General features: G+C 38.2%; 1 protein-coding gene across 8 annotated transcripts in view; it reads left to right on the top strand.

Annotated features, from left to right (window-relative positions):
- ZNF438 (zinc finger protein 438) overlaps positions 1-17,241 on the top strand; it is a 172,917-nt gene that overhangs the window by 80,278 nt on the left and 75,398 nt on the right. The gene's annotated exons all lie outside the window — the stretch shown is intronic.

The following is a 17,241-nucleotide window of genomic DNA, read 5'->3' as shown; positions in this document are numbered from 1 at the left end:
CCCACTCACTGTTGGATGGAATCCATGTTCCATTGCGTGGCACTCGAAGCCCTCTACCCAGCTCCTAAAAATATCCTTCACCTTAGCCAACTGGACTCTTTTCTGTTCACTGAATTCTCACCATTCTTCATGCCTCTGTGGCTTGATGTGTACTGTGTTTGTTACTCATGTTTTTTCTAGGATGTTCTCTCCTTCAATCTTACCGTGTCCTCTGCTTGTTGAAATCTTGTGCAAATCCTCCAGGCTCAGCCCAGGTGCATGCTCCTCCATGAACTTTCCCTGATTGCTCTAGCTAGAAGCACTAGCTTTCACACACTCTGTCTCCGTCTCTCTCTCTGCTGACTTCATCCAATATTTTGTTTTTATCACTGTCCTAGCACATTTTACCAGGCAGCTTTATTACTTGTGTTTATGTCCGTCTTATCTCCCATTATAGGTTGTGAGGACTATAAATAAAACCAAACTTCTTGTTTAATTTTTGTTTCTCATGTCATTCAGCATAATCTTAATAGTTCTTGGTAAATATTTGCTTAATAAATTAGTAATGTGCCTGGATTTTTCTTTTATCATCTGTCTTGCACCCTTATAGTCACATATGGTCTGTATTCATGGCAACTATTTATTCCTGTTCTGCACTCTTGGCAGACCACCCCCCCCCCCCCCCCACACTCTGCCATCTTATCCTAGGAAAATACTGACCATAGTGTAAATAACAAGATACAGTCAGTTCCTAATCTAAGAAAAAAACTGTATTCCAAAAGTTCATATCTAATTCTGTTGTTTGGAATGCGGAAAACATTTTTTTCCACAAAAACAATGTTATTAATAGTGGTTAGATTCTCAGCCAGGCCTCCCAAGACTATTTAACTCATATGTACCAGTGGTACTTTAACCACAGGCAGCTACCATGCATAATACTGTTTTGCAGAGAAGTTTTAGCTTGGAGTGTGGAATCACATCTCCCATGCCCTAGAAGCAGGATAGTACCTTTCTGGGTTGCTCAAGACACAGGAGAGCCTGAGCTGGAGCTCTGGCAGTGGCTCAGCATATCACTGGATGCTCTCATGCCAGGAAGTTTTTGGCTTTCAGTATTTGCATAAAAGACATTTACCTGTAGGTTACTGATACTCTCATGTCTCCTAAATTGAGGGCAAGGGAGCATTTGCTCTTCTGGTCCTCCCCACAGTAGTTCATTGTAAACAACTCTTCAGCTGTTTGAGCGTATGGGTGGGTCATTTTAAGTACCGTATTGACATTTTACTACTTCTCCCTTTCTGTTGTTCTATGAACTTAAGAGAAATGAATATATAAACATGGAAAGTACTCCTGTCTATAGAGAAAACACATTTATAGGCATCAACCAACCCTGTGTTTGACATCCTGTCAGATTTTGTGGACAAGTAATTATCATTTCTGTATGGGTGTAGTGATGCTTCCCATGAAAAACCCATCAGTGTATGCATCAACAATGCCGAAGGTTGATAATTTATGTTGTCAGGCTATAAGAATACACTTCATAAATTTTGGAGACTTTAATATGTTTAGTCATTGTAAGCTTTGGGCACATGAGTGAATGTCTGCTTTATGTTTAATGCTGTCATAGGTGCAAAGGGCTAGGGAATGAGAACCAAAGATACTAGGAAAAGTTGACTTTCCCTCCAGGAGCCAGAAATACAGGGAATGAAGTATGGAAAAAACACTCACAGTGCAAACAATATGTTATTAATTGCCATAAAGTACTTCATGAAGGTAACACATGCCCTTGGGGTTATCAGAATGGCAATATCATTATGATTTCAGTTAGTCTTAGAGGAATGGTAAAGATTTAAATTTAAATAAAGAGCTAAGAGAGGAAATGATATTCCAAGTTGGATTAACAGCATGATGGAGAAATAGAGGTACAAACAAACAAATCAGCATTACTGGCTGGAACAGAAGCTTTAGTTCATGTTGGGTGAAATAATAGGTGGGAAAATTATACCAGTGCTTCAACCCTGGCAGTGAATAAAAGTCATCCACGGATATTTTTAAAAATACAAGTCCCTAGATCTTTCCCCAGAACTAATAAATAAAATTTCTGGGGCACAAGATATACGCCTGTTTATCTTTTAAAGCTCCCCGAGTGGTTGAGAACCACTGAATGAGAAGGATGGGCCAAATTTAGGAGAGCCATGAATGCCTTGCCTTGGAGTTGGGCCTTTGTGTCTCAAGCAGTGGGAAGCCCTCAGAGGTTTCTGAGACGGGTGACATGATGGAATTCATGTTTTGCCAAGATAAATGATTCATCAACCGCATGTGAATGGAAGAGAAATAAGAAACAGCTTGAATTAGAGCAGTGGTGGCGGGAAAAAAGAGAAGGTCACATTTTTAAGGGTACTTAGATGTGTGGGAGTTGGCGATGTCAGCCTTGACCTCAGCATGATTTGTTTTATAAACTGATTATACAACTTCACCCTCATTAATTTGCTCTCTTTTCTCTTACAACCTGGCAACTTAAACAGTAATTTCAGCCAGTTTGCATTTAATGGAAGGAGACCATTGTCTACTCATGTACACGTCTAACTCATAATAGTAAGTGAAGTTATGTGTATGAGGAATATAACCTTTAACATAATCATTATAAAGCATTTAATAACCACCCACATATGCAATAACACAACCCCAGTTCTGCAGGAGTGTGCCAAGAGCTGGAGTCACAAATGTAAGACAGCTATTGGCACGTAATTCCCTAGCATTAAGTTGAAATTGGAAGAAATATTCTAAATCATGTTATGCATTTTAATATTTTTAGCATCGGATTTGCTAATTGCCTAGCTTTTGTGGTAGTAGGCCTGTGAATGCCTCTTGACATTAGCAGCTCTGAGCTTATGCTTCCCTCCTGCCCACATCTGCAGCCCCCTTAACTTCTTGCCTCTCTTTCAGGCCCATCCCCACCTAGTGTCGGTCATGCGTGCCCCTACTTCATTCTCACCCAAGTGAGCCAGAGAGAGGAGGTACAAAGGAGTTAGCATTTAAGTTCTTTTGTGGCATTGACTAGCCATGTGGTCCTGAGGAATCTCTTTCCTGGCTGATGTAGGACATGATAGCTATTGGGATAACCTACTTTTGGAGTCTCAAACAGTTCCATTAAGTTGGAAGTATGTCATACCTGTTTGATATGTTTTGAATATTTTGTGTTTGGAGACAATGAGCCATATTTATTACATGGCAGAGAATGAGTTCAAGACGTGATGTTTTGATGTGACCTGCCCCTTTAAAAACAAGACTCAAGATCATGGATTTTTTTTTTTTTTAAACCACTCTCTTGGCCATTATATAATCATACATGACAACAACTTCTGCTATGGTCTTCTTTGTCTGTGACAATGAGCTTATCGTTGTGCTTTCAGTATCTGCGTATCCCCTGAGTTACTTTTCTATAGTTATTTAGGGTTTCACCAATCATACAGATTTTGAACCAGAGAATGGACAATCTACTTAGATTTAAGGGATCTTGTAGAAGAAAGAGAGAGAAGGGAACTGGCATTTGTTCAGTGCCCACCCTGTGCTATGGTCTTCACATGTGTTTTATAATTTTAACTCCCATTTTACAAATGAGAAACTTCAGATTTACAGACATTTGAAAGATTTATCTGACATCAGAAATCAAAGGCAGTTTTGGGGCACCTGGGTGGCTCAGTCAGTTAAGCGTCTGACTTCGGCTCAGGTCATGATTCTTGGGTTCAAGCCCAGCGGTGGGCTCTGTGCTAACGGCTCAGAGCCTGGAGCCTGCTTCAGGTTCTGTGTCTCCCTTTCTCACTGCCCCTCCCCTGCTCACGCTCTGTCTCTCTCTCTCTCTCTCTCTGTCTCTCTCTCTCTCTCTCTCTCAAAAAAATAAATATATAAATAAACATTAAAAAAAAAAAGAAATCAAGGGCAATTTTGATCACAGGTCTGGCTATCCTAATGGCTAAACAGCCTGGTCTTAGAAGTCTGCATGACATATTTGTGGGAAAGGTTACTGAACTCAGAATCAGGAAGTTTGAGTGCAGGCTTTTACCTCTGTCACTAACAACCTTGAACAAGTTATTTAACGCCCTCAGCTTCAGTTTCCTCATCTGTCAAATGTGGATAAAATTGGCTTTCCTGACTATTTGGGGTTTTGTGAGAAATATCAGCTAGTGAATTTCAGTATGATTTTATCAGTTTGAAGTGGAAGATTGAGATGCTTTTAATTCAAGCAAAAATAAACTTTAAAAGCCCAAAACATTAAATGAGATGAACTTGGGCCGATTTTGCAGTATTTCACTTCTTAACTTTGCTCTACAAATTTTCTAAAATAATGTTTGTCAATTTTCCAGATCTCAAACACTGTAGTGTGCCAAACTGCATCACTGAATTTAATATCTCAATGTAGCAGAGAGAGTCCTGGCAACATATCAAGTACTTCCTTTCACTTACCAGCAGCAATCATTAGTTTCTATACCGTATCAAATAGGTCTGAACTCCTGTAGATACTGAAGCAATGTTTATAGCCAAGGAGGACTCAGAAGATTCTAAGGCTACTAAATAGTAGTAGACCTATTGGGCTAGAGTTGATGTTAACATAATCAGAACAATTCCTTATATTTTAGAAGTTTTTCTAACAAGCCTGAGTAATAAAGTCACATTTTGTAGAACTGATTTCAATTTCACAAAACTTGTTTTCAGAACTGTTTCCAGGTTTCAGGACAACTTTCACAGGTTATAGGATGGTGAATACTGAAAGGCAGCTCTGAGCTATTGCAATCCACTTAGGCTTCATTCAAATATACACATAAGAGATAAGAAATTTAGGAATTATAAGTTATATGCTTACGTTATAAACACAGTGCTATGAATGAAATGGCAGTGAATCTGAGATATACCAAGATCATGTCCTAGACTTACCCAAAACCTTTACCCAGTAAAGCTCTAAGTCCCTTATGTATCAGACTGACAAAAAAAAAAAAAAAAAAAAGCAAGCCTTAGGAAGGCCAGCTGACAGAATAGAGGAATAGTGTTAGACTCCAGGTACGGATCCAGAGGAGTGCACGTGTTCAGTCTTGGATTCAAAAGTGTGTAGGATTCTTCTGCATCTGCTACACTCTGTATCTCAAAGAGGGTTTCCTAGTCCTACAGCGCTGACTTCCACATGGCTTCTCACGTACCCACACTGTGCCTGCTTCCTAGATCTGGTAGCTGGATGACTCCAGTTAGGGCCTGGTCAAGTGAAAGTGGTCAAGGGGAAGTGGACAAAGTAAAGAAAACAGCAGAGATTGTGGTCAGATTTGGTCCATGGATGTGTCCTGTTTGCACAGTGTTTGTTTTAAACATGAATTAGTTATTAACTAGTGTTATTTTAACTAGTAACTAATTTAATTTGTTTTTAACTAATGTACAAATCCACTTTCTGGGTTCTTGTGAAAATTGAATTGTTCATGTGACAGTGATCAGCTAGAGCTGAGGGTAGGTTAGCTGCCCCAACTGGATGGGAGGCTGGGTTTTTCATTCTCACAGCCCCACCCCTGGCTGTTGATTTTCTTTACATAGAATTCAGAGGACAGTTAATGTTATTCCTACTGTCATCTATATGAAACTAGGAAATGACAGATTGGTAAGATGGTATATTTCAATACAAGGGAAAGACAGTATGTTGGTTTCCCAGGGCTGTCATGACAAGGTACCATAAACTGTGTACCTTTAAACAACAGAAATGTATTCTCTCACGGTCCCTGAGGCCAGAAGTCTTAAATCAAGGTGTTGGCAGAGCCATGCTCCCTCAGAGACCTCTGGGGACACTCCTTTCTGCTTGTTGTAGCTTCTGGTAACCCCATGCTTTCCTTAGCTTCTGGCAGCATAACCCCAAACTCTGCCCCATCATCTCATGGATGTCTTTCCTCTGTGTCCCAGTTTTCCTGTTCTTATAAGGACAGCTATCATATTCATTAGGACCCACCCTAATCTAGTATAATGTCATCTTAACCTAATTATATTTACAGAGACCCTTCCAAATAAGGTTACATTCACAGGTACTAGGGGTTAGAACTTTAAGTTAACATTTTGTGGGACACAATTCAAACTGTAATAGGATGGCATATTTCTTTGGGGAGTGCAGAGTAATAGTTTAAGAACAGAGATCCTTGAGGCAGAGTGCTTGTATTCATATTTACAACTTATTTTCTATGTGATCTTGCACAGGCTGCTTACCCCTCTCAGTGTCTCCAAGCCCTCGTCTATAAAGTGAGGATAATGGTACCTACCTCAAGGAGTTGAAATGAGTGCAAGATCACTTAATACATATAAATGATTTAGAACAGTGAATGGCACATACTAAGTGCTCAATAAACTGAACTATTACTATCAATTATTATTAGCTCTTACTCATACACAGTTTCTTTACATAGAGAGAGTATCAGTGCCAAAAATCTATTATTTATAATTCTATGAAACAAATCATGGATGAACAAGGAGCAGTAGATAGGAATGATGCATGAAAAAGAAAAACTCCCAGGACTTGAACCAATAAAAAAAGAGAGTGAGAGAGACTGAATTTTAATAAGATTTACTCTTTAATGCAAATAAAGTAATTCTAACACATTTAGAATGCTTAGCTTACTCATTTTTTTTAGATTACCTGCATGGCCTCTAAATGTACTCGAAATCACTAAAGACGCAGGCAACGTCTTCAAACCTAGAGCCTTAGACAACGACCATTGGATTGGTGAGCACATGGACTGCAGACAGTAATGGGGAAGTTACACCAGGGAGAACATCCAAGGAACACATGACTTTTAAGCATTCCCACCTGTCTCCTTGGAGGCATGTTATTACCATCTTCCTTCCCAAAAATACTTGGGTTGAAATTATCCTTGTTTCCAGTCCCTGGGTCAGAGATTGAGGCTGAATAATTATTTGAATATCAACCAAACTTTTCCTCCTAATGGAACAAATATTTTGAGATATATTATTTTGTTTTTCCACATAGCCTTTATGTAAGATAACCATGCAACTTGAGTTTTTTAAAAAACTGATGGAGAAGGTTTAAAGAAATGACAAGACTTTTTTAAGTACCTGGAAGAAAATCATTCTGCAGGCTAGTGACTCTGGGGTTTGTAATACTACAGAGTATATATGCCTCCTTCTCAAAGATCCTTCTACTCTGGAAACATGAGAATATTCAGATAGAAGGGACATACATATATGTTACTTATGATTGTGATTTTATTTTAATAAAAGAAGTTAGGCTGTTTAATTTTTGGCGAAGAAGTGGTGTTTTATAGTTCAAGTGTTACTAATTTGGAACATTTTGATTAAATGATGAATTCATCAGGACTCCTTTGGTTGCAAGTGATAGAAAGCCAGCCCACGCCAGCTTATGAAAATAAAAGGAACTTAATTGTTTACATAGCTATGGTTTCCAGAGGTGCATCTGGCTTCAAGCATGGTTGCAGCCAGGAACTCAAATGATCTCATCTGTACCCTTTTTCAGCTCTGCTTGTTTCTTTATTCGTCATTATTCAGACAGGCATATAACCAGTAAAATGACCACCAGCAGCTTGAGACTGTCATCTTCCTGGTTTAGCAATCTCAACAGGAAGAGAACTTGTTGAGCCGCACATCTAGCGATTGGCCACAGAGAAGATATGGATCAACTCAGTTTGGCTCCACATGTGGTGAATAATCACTGTGGCCCAGGGAACGGAGTATTCTGATGGGCCAGCCTGGGGCGTGTTCACCAGTGCTGCCACAGACGTGCATCCAGTGACTGAAAACCCCACGGGGTCTCAGGGAGTGAGGGAGTCTTTCTCCAAATGAATTAGAAGAAGAGATTTGGGAATGTGTACTGAGAAGACCAAAACTGTGGTAAATTCAGCCATTACAAATGGTATGTGAAGTAACTCAGAAACTGTAACTTCTGATTTTACAATGACGTGTGAAGAACTTTCCACCTTCTCCTGTTAAAATGTCCATTCAAAACAAAGGAAATAAGAAACAAAAATTTCACCTTTTTTTTTTGATAAAAAGTGGGTGACATCAGTACTTCTCATAAATATGAATACAGAAAGTGTATGATACCATGACTTAGTGGAGTAGAGGAAGGCGAAACCTAAGCACCTACAGAAGAAGATAGTGTCAGGAAGCAGTTTTACCTTATAGAACCTTAGAAGGTTCTGTAACTAAAGGTTAGGCTGAAGGAGGAGGTGAGGCATGGCACTAGAAACAGATGACCAGCTGAAAGTCTGTAAAAGGACCAGCTGGACACCCAGGTCCTTGTCTAACCCCAGCCAGATAAGTACCTTCCCCCAACCCAGAAGATGGGGACACAGGAACAGTGAGCACCAGGAGCCAGATTTCTAAGTACCAAACACAGTGTTAGAGGATTTTCCAGAGAAACAGAATGATCCCAGAGAAAGTCCCCGTAGGGGTTCCCCCACTGAGAAAGCCAGCTTGCTGCCCTGGTTGCTGTTCAGTGACACTCACCTTCAACAAGCTCCCTTCCCCCCCGCCCCCGACACAGACAGAGCTGCCAACTTGCTGTACTAATAATTTACACTTAAGTAGGAATAGACAGCCAAGGATCACCAGATATTTAGGTATGACTCCAATATGATAGAGATAAAATAAACCCAAAGGACACAAAGGAAGAGCTCTGATGAGACAGAAACTATAGAGACAGCAGTAAGAAACTAAAGAAACAAACTATAGGGGCACCTGAGCAGCTCAGCCCAGGTCATGTCATGGTCATGAGATCAAGCCCTGCTTGAGCCCTGATCAGCTCCGAGCTGTATGGAGCCTGCTTGAGATCCTCTCTCTCTCCCTCTGCCCACTCTGTCCCTGCCGCTCTTGGTTTTGCACACACACACATGCTCTCTCTCAAAGAAAAAAGAAAGAAAAAGAAAAGAAACAGGTCTTTAAAAATGTGAGAAGGTTTTGCATAGAAAATAAGTCTTTTTTAAAAAGGAGAATTAAAGGAAAGGAAAATTAAAGAACGGGAAATAACTCCCAAAATTAGAAATCTAAAGGCTAAAAAAAATTCACTGAGCTGTTGAAAGATAAATTTGAGGAAGAAGTCATTAGTGACATAAACCAGCAGGTCCAGTAGCAGCCCACTAATACAAGAGAAAATGGGAGAGAATCATCCAAGAAATAACATAAGACAGTTTCCTAGAACAGAAGGAAAGATAAGTCTTCAAGTTTCAAGAGAAGGAAAAAATTGTCATATGTAAAGTGTTTTGAATAAAAGCAAACAAGAGACTTCTCAACATCTGTGCTGGTACGGAAACATCTAAATGTGTGAAGAATTTTCTTAAGGGGTAATTTTATCATAAAGAAAGCATTTCTTCCTTTACCTGAGACTTGTCAAATACGTCTAAATAGTCTCCTTAAGTCGTTTTTAAAACAATATTTCACTTATAAATCTTCCATCATTTAAACTTACTTAAATTTTTGTATATTCTGAGGTACACCTGCAAATTTCTGTCAGATTTGAGGTATTTTCATGGTACTTAATCTCATTTTTCTTCTTTTGCTTCACTAATCCACTCAACAGATTATTAGAATGAACTTTTCCCAAGATACAATGGAGTTGATTAGTCCAACATCTATAGTTTCATAGTTTATAATCAGTGACAATAAATGTGATTAATTTAGAAACTCACTGATGATACTCGGGTATGTGATAGCAGGACTTGAAAAATGTTTGCCATTTTTTTTCTTTGTCCCAACATACAGTGATTTGAAGTTAACAGAATTTGGGCCTTACTCTCTTAAAATGTTTGGATTTTATTTTTATATGTGAATAATATAGAATCATAATATATATAATAATAATAATATATGTGAACTAATAATATACTAATAATATAGAATAATATAATAATATACGTGAATAATATACTAATAATATATGTGAACTAATATAGAATATTAGTTTTTATCTTTTTTTTTCTCAGTGAAGAAGGCAGAGTCCCAAATGGTATTTTCTTCCAGAAAATTAAAAAGGACCTCACAAGTTGAAATTTAGCAGATATATTTTTCAGATTTTAATTATCTGAAAAAATAATGTTTTTAGGATTCAGTGAATATTCTTGTTGACTGTATGACTGATAAAGTATTTTATTATGGTATCATTAGATTGAAAGTTACTCCAAATTGCATTTGGTTTTTAAAATATTCTCACTTTTAATCTGGAAATACTATAAAAGAATTAAAATGTTTAGGTACAGTGCACTTTCTCCTTTCTTTTTGGATTAGTTTCTAAAGCCTAATGAAATGGAAGGCAAGTGTCTTTTCTCAGTTTAAAAAAAAAAAGTTCTATTTTATTCCTTAATTTACTATAATGAAACCAAAATAATATAGAAAACTCAAGACATGAAAGAGTGCCAGGATGGTTCTTGCCAATATAACTTTTTAGAATTGTGCTGAGTAGCTTTTGCTATAAAACTAGACCAGCTAGTTTATTATGTATTCTCTAGGTAATGACATTTTATAGAGGATTTTTGTAGTTCTTTTGGGTCAGCAAGGTCAAGAACTTTAAATTAGAATTATTAGAACTGGAAGGCATTCTCTTATTCACTTTCTAATTGAGGGAACTTAAGTCCTGAGAAATCATGATTTACCCAGGGTCACACAGCTCATAGTGAAGGTTGGAAGAGAATCATGGCCTCCTGGCAGTCAGGTCAGTGATCTTTGTAAAAGACTTTTTGGATTTATTCTTACCACCATCATGTTATGTTTCAGTGCCCATAACTTATTGTACTGGGCCCAATTAGCAAATTAGAAGTTTATGTCTAATCTCCTAACGCTGAGGGAACATTTAGAATTAGGAATATTGACAATAACAAAAGCAGGAAATGGCAAGAAACATTTTGAAGAAATTTTTGCGTAGGTTAGAAGATATCCCTTGATTACACTCTGGTCCTGGTCTCTAGAGGGAATTCCATTGTTCATTATTCTCTAGGACCTAATTCTGCCTTCCAGAAGGTTCTTTCTTGTTTGTTTTTTTCCAAGGTCAACTCATGTCGACATTGGGGAATATGTCCTCCTTGGAGGCTATGTAACCTTTATTTCCTACTTTCTGTCCCTGCAATTTTGGCTGCATGAGCATTGTTTTAAGGGTCAAAGGCTTATAGGCAAGGCTTGTGGGGGTTTTGTCCATGTTATTTCCTCTGAAAGTTAGTTGGCTCTGATCTATCTTCTTCCAGTTAATTCCATGTGCTAGAATAGAGTGACTACATGTCGAAGACTGGCAGAGAGTTTTAGTTTATATCTCTTGTGCATGGTGAGTAATAATGCCCTTTCACTCTGAAAACTATCCCAGTTTGGACAATAAATTAATATGGTCACTCTAACCAAAAAGTGCACCAGAAAATCCTATTTTATTCCTTTGCTTCCTTAACCCTGTTCCTCCCTCTCTCAACTTTCTGGGTGCTGTACTTCACCAGATCTGTGGCAAGGCTGACTTCCCTCTGTTTACCTGAGAAAACCTAATGGACCATTTTTGCTCAAAGCTTTTCAGCCTTCTTTCTTACTGTATGAAATCCAGAAATAGTCAGTGTTTCTAACCCTTGGAGCCCCCAAATTTCTGGATTCTCTGTTCCCTCTCATTTCCACTCTCAAATCTCTTTAGTTATTGCCTGTGCACCTTTCTTTCTTGTAAATTCTCAGTAAGAGCAGAAAGTAATATTGTTATTCTAGTATTCTGTTTTCCATCTCCTTTTCCCCCCAGCTATACACTTGGTAGATACCACTGTGCCTTTGAAGCTATCTTAGGCATTTAAAATAATTGAGGTATACTTTACATTCAGTAAACACACAGCTCTTAAGCATTCAGTTCAGTGAGTTTTGACAATCGTGTACATCTGTTGTAAATCACTACCCCAAATAAGATCTAAAATACTTCCATTACCCCAGATGTATGTCTCTTTCCAGTTAATTGTCTGCTTTGCTCCCCTGAAGGCAACCACTTTTTTTTACTTCTATCACCATGGGTTCCTTTCGGCAGGCAATATTTTTATTAAGTGTTTTGTGACTACACGACATAACGATCTTCCCATCCTTTACTCAGTTTCTTTATTTGCTGCTGTGTGGCTGCTAAGCAGTGGCCATATATTTTAGTTTTTTTGTTTGGTGTGCTCCCCACTCAAAGATACCAGTTTTCATGTTAGTGAAAACTACTGTAATAAATGGACTCCAAAAAGTATAATAGGTTAACCTAGTCAAAGTGTACTTATTGCTAATAACCGGTGTATTGAAGGCATTCCTAATCTGAAGGTGACTTTCTGTAACGTGGGCCTCTGAGGCCTCCAGCGGTTGGGGAAAGAGCAGGAGCACACACCTCACATGCTGCAAGGTTCAGGTTGAACCCGAGAACCGACCTTCAGCCACTTGCACTGACATCCTTCTGGGGAAGACTGTTCCTAAGACCACTATCCATAAGTTACCTGGGGTACCTGGGGGAGGGTTTAGAAATGTCGACTCTGTGGCCAAAATGAACAAATCAGGAGACTATAGATGCTGCCGAGGATGTGGAGAAACAGGAACCCTCTTGCACTGTTGGTGGGAATGCAAATTGGTGCAGCCGCTCTGGAAAGCAGTGTGGAGGTTCCTCAGAAAATTAAAAATAGACCTACCCTATGACCCAGCAATAGCACTGCTAGGAATTTATCCAAGGGATACAGGAGTACTGATCCATAGGGGCACTTGTACCCCAATGTTCATAGCAGCACTCTCAACAATAGCCAAATTATGGAAAGAGCCTAAATGTCCATCAACTGATGAATGGATAAAGAAATTGTGGTTTATTTACACAATGGAATATTACGTGGCAATGAGAAAAAATGAAATATGGCCTTTTGTAGCAACGTGGATGGAACTGGAGAGTGTGATGCTAAGTGAAATAAGCCATACAGAGAAAGACAGATACCATATGGTTTCACTCTTATGTGGATCCTGAGAAACTTAACAGGAACCCATGGGGGAGGGGAAGGAAAAAAAAAAAAAGAGGTTAGAATGGGAGAGAGCCAAAGCATAAGAGACTGTTAAAAACTGAGAACAAACTGAGGGTTGATGGGGGATGGGAGGGAGGAGAGGGTGGGTGATGGGTATTGAGGAGGGCACCTTTTGGGATGAGCACTGGGTGTTGTATGGAAACCAATTTGTCAATAAATTTCATAAAAAAAAAATAAATAAATAAATTAAAAAAAAAAAAGAAATGTCGACTCTGGCTGGGCAACCACTTCTCAGTGACAGCTGCACACTGTGACAGGGGAGAGTAAAGTCGGGACGATGTTGTCTACAGGTTAACATGGTTAATGTCACAGCTTCTATTTTGTTTTAGTAACATAATACCATTTTGCTTTTCTTTTTTGTCTTCATGTTACTTCCCTTGCTTTCTTTGTGTTGTACTCTTTTATGCCTTTTGAGTGAACATTTTAGCATTTGAAAATAAAAACAATGGCATTGCTATCTCTGTGGTAATGTTCAAAGTAAAAACAACTGACTTGTTTTTAGATTTTTCTGATGCAATTAAAATTATCTGTGGTCATCAACAGAGACAATGGAGTCTTTTTAAAAAATTCTTTATTTTAATTCCAGTATGGCTATCATACAGTGTTACATTAGTTTCAGGTGTAACACTGAAACAATACAGTAATTCAACAGTTTTGCATATGATTCAGTGCTCATCAAGATAAGTGTACTCTTTAATTTTTTTTAACATTTATTTATTTTTGGGGCGCCTGGGTGGCTCAGTTGGCTAAGCGTCCGACTTCAGCTCAGGTCACGATCTCGCAGTTCGTGGGTTCGAGCCCCGTGACGGGCTCTGTGCTGACAGCTTTAGAGCCTGGAGCCTGTTTCAGATTCTGTGTCTCCCTCTCTCTCTGACCCTCCCCCGTTCATGCTCTGTCTCTCTCTGTCCCAAAAATAAATAAACGTTAAAAAAAATTTAAAAAAACACATTTATTTATTTTTGAGAGAGAGTGAGTGGGGGAGGAAAAGCTCGGGGGGAGGGCAGTGCTAGAGGAGGGAAGAGGATCTGAAGCAGGCTCTGTGATGACAGCAGAGAGCCCGATGTGGGGCTCGAACTCATGAATGGTGAGATCATGACCTGACCTGAAGTTGGACACTCAATTGACCGAGCCACCCAGATGCCCCAATAAGTGTACTCTTTAATCCGCATCTTCTATTTCACCCATTCCCCCACCCACCCACCTCCCCTCTAGAAACCGTCAGTTTATTTTCTATAGCTAAAAGTCTGTTTCTTGGTTTGTCTCTCTTTTTTCCCCTTTCTTTGCTTGTTTTATTTCTTAAATTACATATATGAATGAAATTACATGGTATTTGTTTTTCTCTGACTGACTTACTTCACTTAGCATTAGCATTATACTCTCTAGCTCCATCCATGTTGTTGAAAATGGCAAGGGGTGCCTGGGTGGCTCAGGCAGTTAAACGTCTGACTTTGGCTCAGGTCATGATCTCACAGCTTGGGTGACATTGGGTTCGAGCCCCATGTCAGGCTCTGTGCTGACAGCTCAGAGCCTGGAACCTGCTTCGGATTCTGTGTCTCCCTCTCTCTCTCTGCCCCTCCCTGCACTCACACTCTGTCTCTCTCTCTTTCTCAAAAAATAAATAAACATTAAAAAAATTTTTTTTGATAAAAAAAGAAAATGGCAAGAGTTCATTAGTTTTTATGGCTGAATAATATTCCTTTGTGTATGTGTGCATGTATATGTATACATGTGTGTGTGTATCACTTCTTCTTTATCCACTCATCTATCAGTGGACACTTGGGTTGCTTCCATAACTTGAGTCTTGTAAATAATGCTGTGATAAACATAGGGGTACATATATCCTTTTGAATTAGTGTTTTTGTATTTTTTTTGGTAAATACCCAGTAGTGTGATTACTGGATCTTAGGGTAATTGTATTTTTTATTTCTTGAAGAACTTCCATTCTGTTTTCCACAGTGACTGCACCAGTTTGCATTCCCGCCAACAGTGCACAAGAGTTCCTTTTTTTTCCACATCCTCACCAGTACTTGTAACTTCTTGTGTTTTTGGTTTTAGCTACTCTGACAGGCGTGAGGCAATATCCTTATACTTCTGATTTGCGTTTCCCAAATGATGAGTGATGCTGATCATCTTTTCGTGTGTCTGGATATCTTCTTTGGAGAGATGTCTCTTCGTGTCTTCTGCCAATTTTTAAATTGGATTATTTGTTTTTTGGATATTGAGTTGTTTAAGGTCTTTATATATTTTGGATACTAACCCTTTAACGGATATGTCATTTGCATGTATCTTCTCGCATCTAGTAGATTGTCTTTTAATTTTCTTGGTTCTTTCCTTTGCTGTACAGAAGCTTTTAATTTTGACATAGTCTCCATAGTTTATTTTGGCTTTTATTTCCCTTGCCTCAGGAGATGTACCTAGAAAAAATGTTGCTACAGCCAATGTTAGAGGAAATAATTTAAGTCAGTAAAAGATAAGGACCCTGATATTACTTGTATTCAATATAGAATAGAATAGAGATCCTACCAGAGATCCTAGCCAGCAGAATAAGGTGGGGGGTGGGGTCATAAAAGAAAAGGTGTAGGAATGGAGATGAAGAAAAAAACGCTGTCATTATTGACAAATGATATGTAGAAAATTTCCAGAACTCTATAGCTAAATTCCTAGAATTAACTAGAGAGTTAAGCAAGGTTTTTGGATGCAAAATTAGTATAGGTAAGCCAATTAAATTTCTGTAGACCAGCAACAACAACAACAACAACAACAAGACAGAGAATATAATTTTAAGAACAATTTATTGTGAAATAATTAACATCCTACATAGTCATGCTCTACTTTTTCAAAACTAAGAAGTTGACACTGGTACAAAAATGTTAACTAACCTATGCCTTTATTTGGATTTTCCCAGTTTTTCTACTTACACCCTTTGTCTACTTCAGGATCAAATCCAGGTAGCTGTATCTATTTAATCCTAATCCAATTTGCAGCTATTCCTTGGTCTTTTCTTTTTAGGGCCCTGTCACTTTTGGAGAGTAATGGTGAGGTCTTTTGGAGACTGGACCTCATGATTTTATCATACAACATGACATTACTAGTAGTGTTAACCTCGACCAGTTGGTGAAGGTGGTATCTGCTGGATTTCTCCATGGTAGTTACTATAGTAAATGTAATTTTAAAATTACACAGTTTACAATATAGAATGTAATATACAACACAATATAAATAACATTTGGATAAATCTTAACAAATAATGTCTATGACCTTTATTGAGAAAACTGTAAACTTCTGTTGAACATTAACTATGATCCAATTACATAGAAACGCCCTATTAATGTATTGGGAGACTAAAGTTTGCAAAGATGTTAATTCTCTTAATGCACTTAGAATCAGATTCCTAACAGATTTGGGGGGTTTTAACATTACTGCTACTCACACTATTATTATTTTTATTGCTGTTGTTATTTTGGTGATACCTAACATTATAATTCTGGACTTAAAAGATGCTCAACATCACTCATTATCAGGAAAATGCAAATCAAAAGTACAACAAGGTATCACCTCACACCTGTTAGAATGGCTAAAATCAAAAACACAATAAATAAGCAGTGTAAGGAAGTGGAGAAAAAGGAACCCTTGTGCACTTGTTGGTAGGAATGCAAACTAGTGCAGCCACTGTGGAAAACAGTAAGGAAGTTCCTCAAAAAGTTAAAAATAGAATTACCCTAAGATCCAGTAACCGCACTAGTAGTTATTTACCCAAAGAATACAAAAACACTAATTCGAAGGGGTACATATACTTGTATGTTTATAGCAGCATTATTTTTCAAGAACCAAATTATGGAAGCAGCCCACATGTTCACTGATAGATGAATGGATAAAGAAGTGTGTGTGTGTGTGTGTGTTTGTGTGTATATATATATACATATATATATATATGTGTGTATATATATATGTGTGTATATATATATATATATAATGGAATATTATTCAGCCATAAAAAGGAATGAAATCTTTCCATTTGCAACAACATGGATAGAGCTAGAGAGTACACTGCTAAGCGAAATAAGTCAGAGAAATACAAATACCACATGATTCACTCATGTACAAAATTTAAGAAACAAAACATATGAAGAAAGGGAAAAAAGAGAAGAGACAAACCAAGACATAGACTCTTAATTATAGAAAACAAACTGATGGTTACCAGAGGGGAGAGAGATGGGGCATGGGGCAAATA

This window comes from Prionailurus viverrinus, chromosome B4 (assembly GCF_022837055.1).
Source record: "Prionailurus viverrinus isolate Anna chromosome B4, UM_Priviv_1.0, whole genome shotgun sequence".
Lineage (NCBI taxonomy): Eukaryota > Metazoa > Chordata > Mammalia > Carnivora > Felidae > Prionailurus > Prionailurus viverrinus.
The sequence above is the reverse complement of the archived record's forward strand: the minus strand, read 5'-3'. Positions and strand labels throughout refer to the sequence as shown.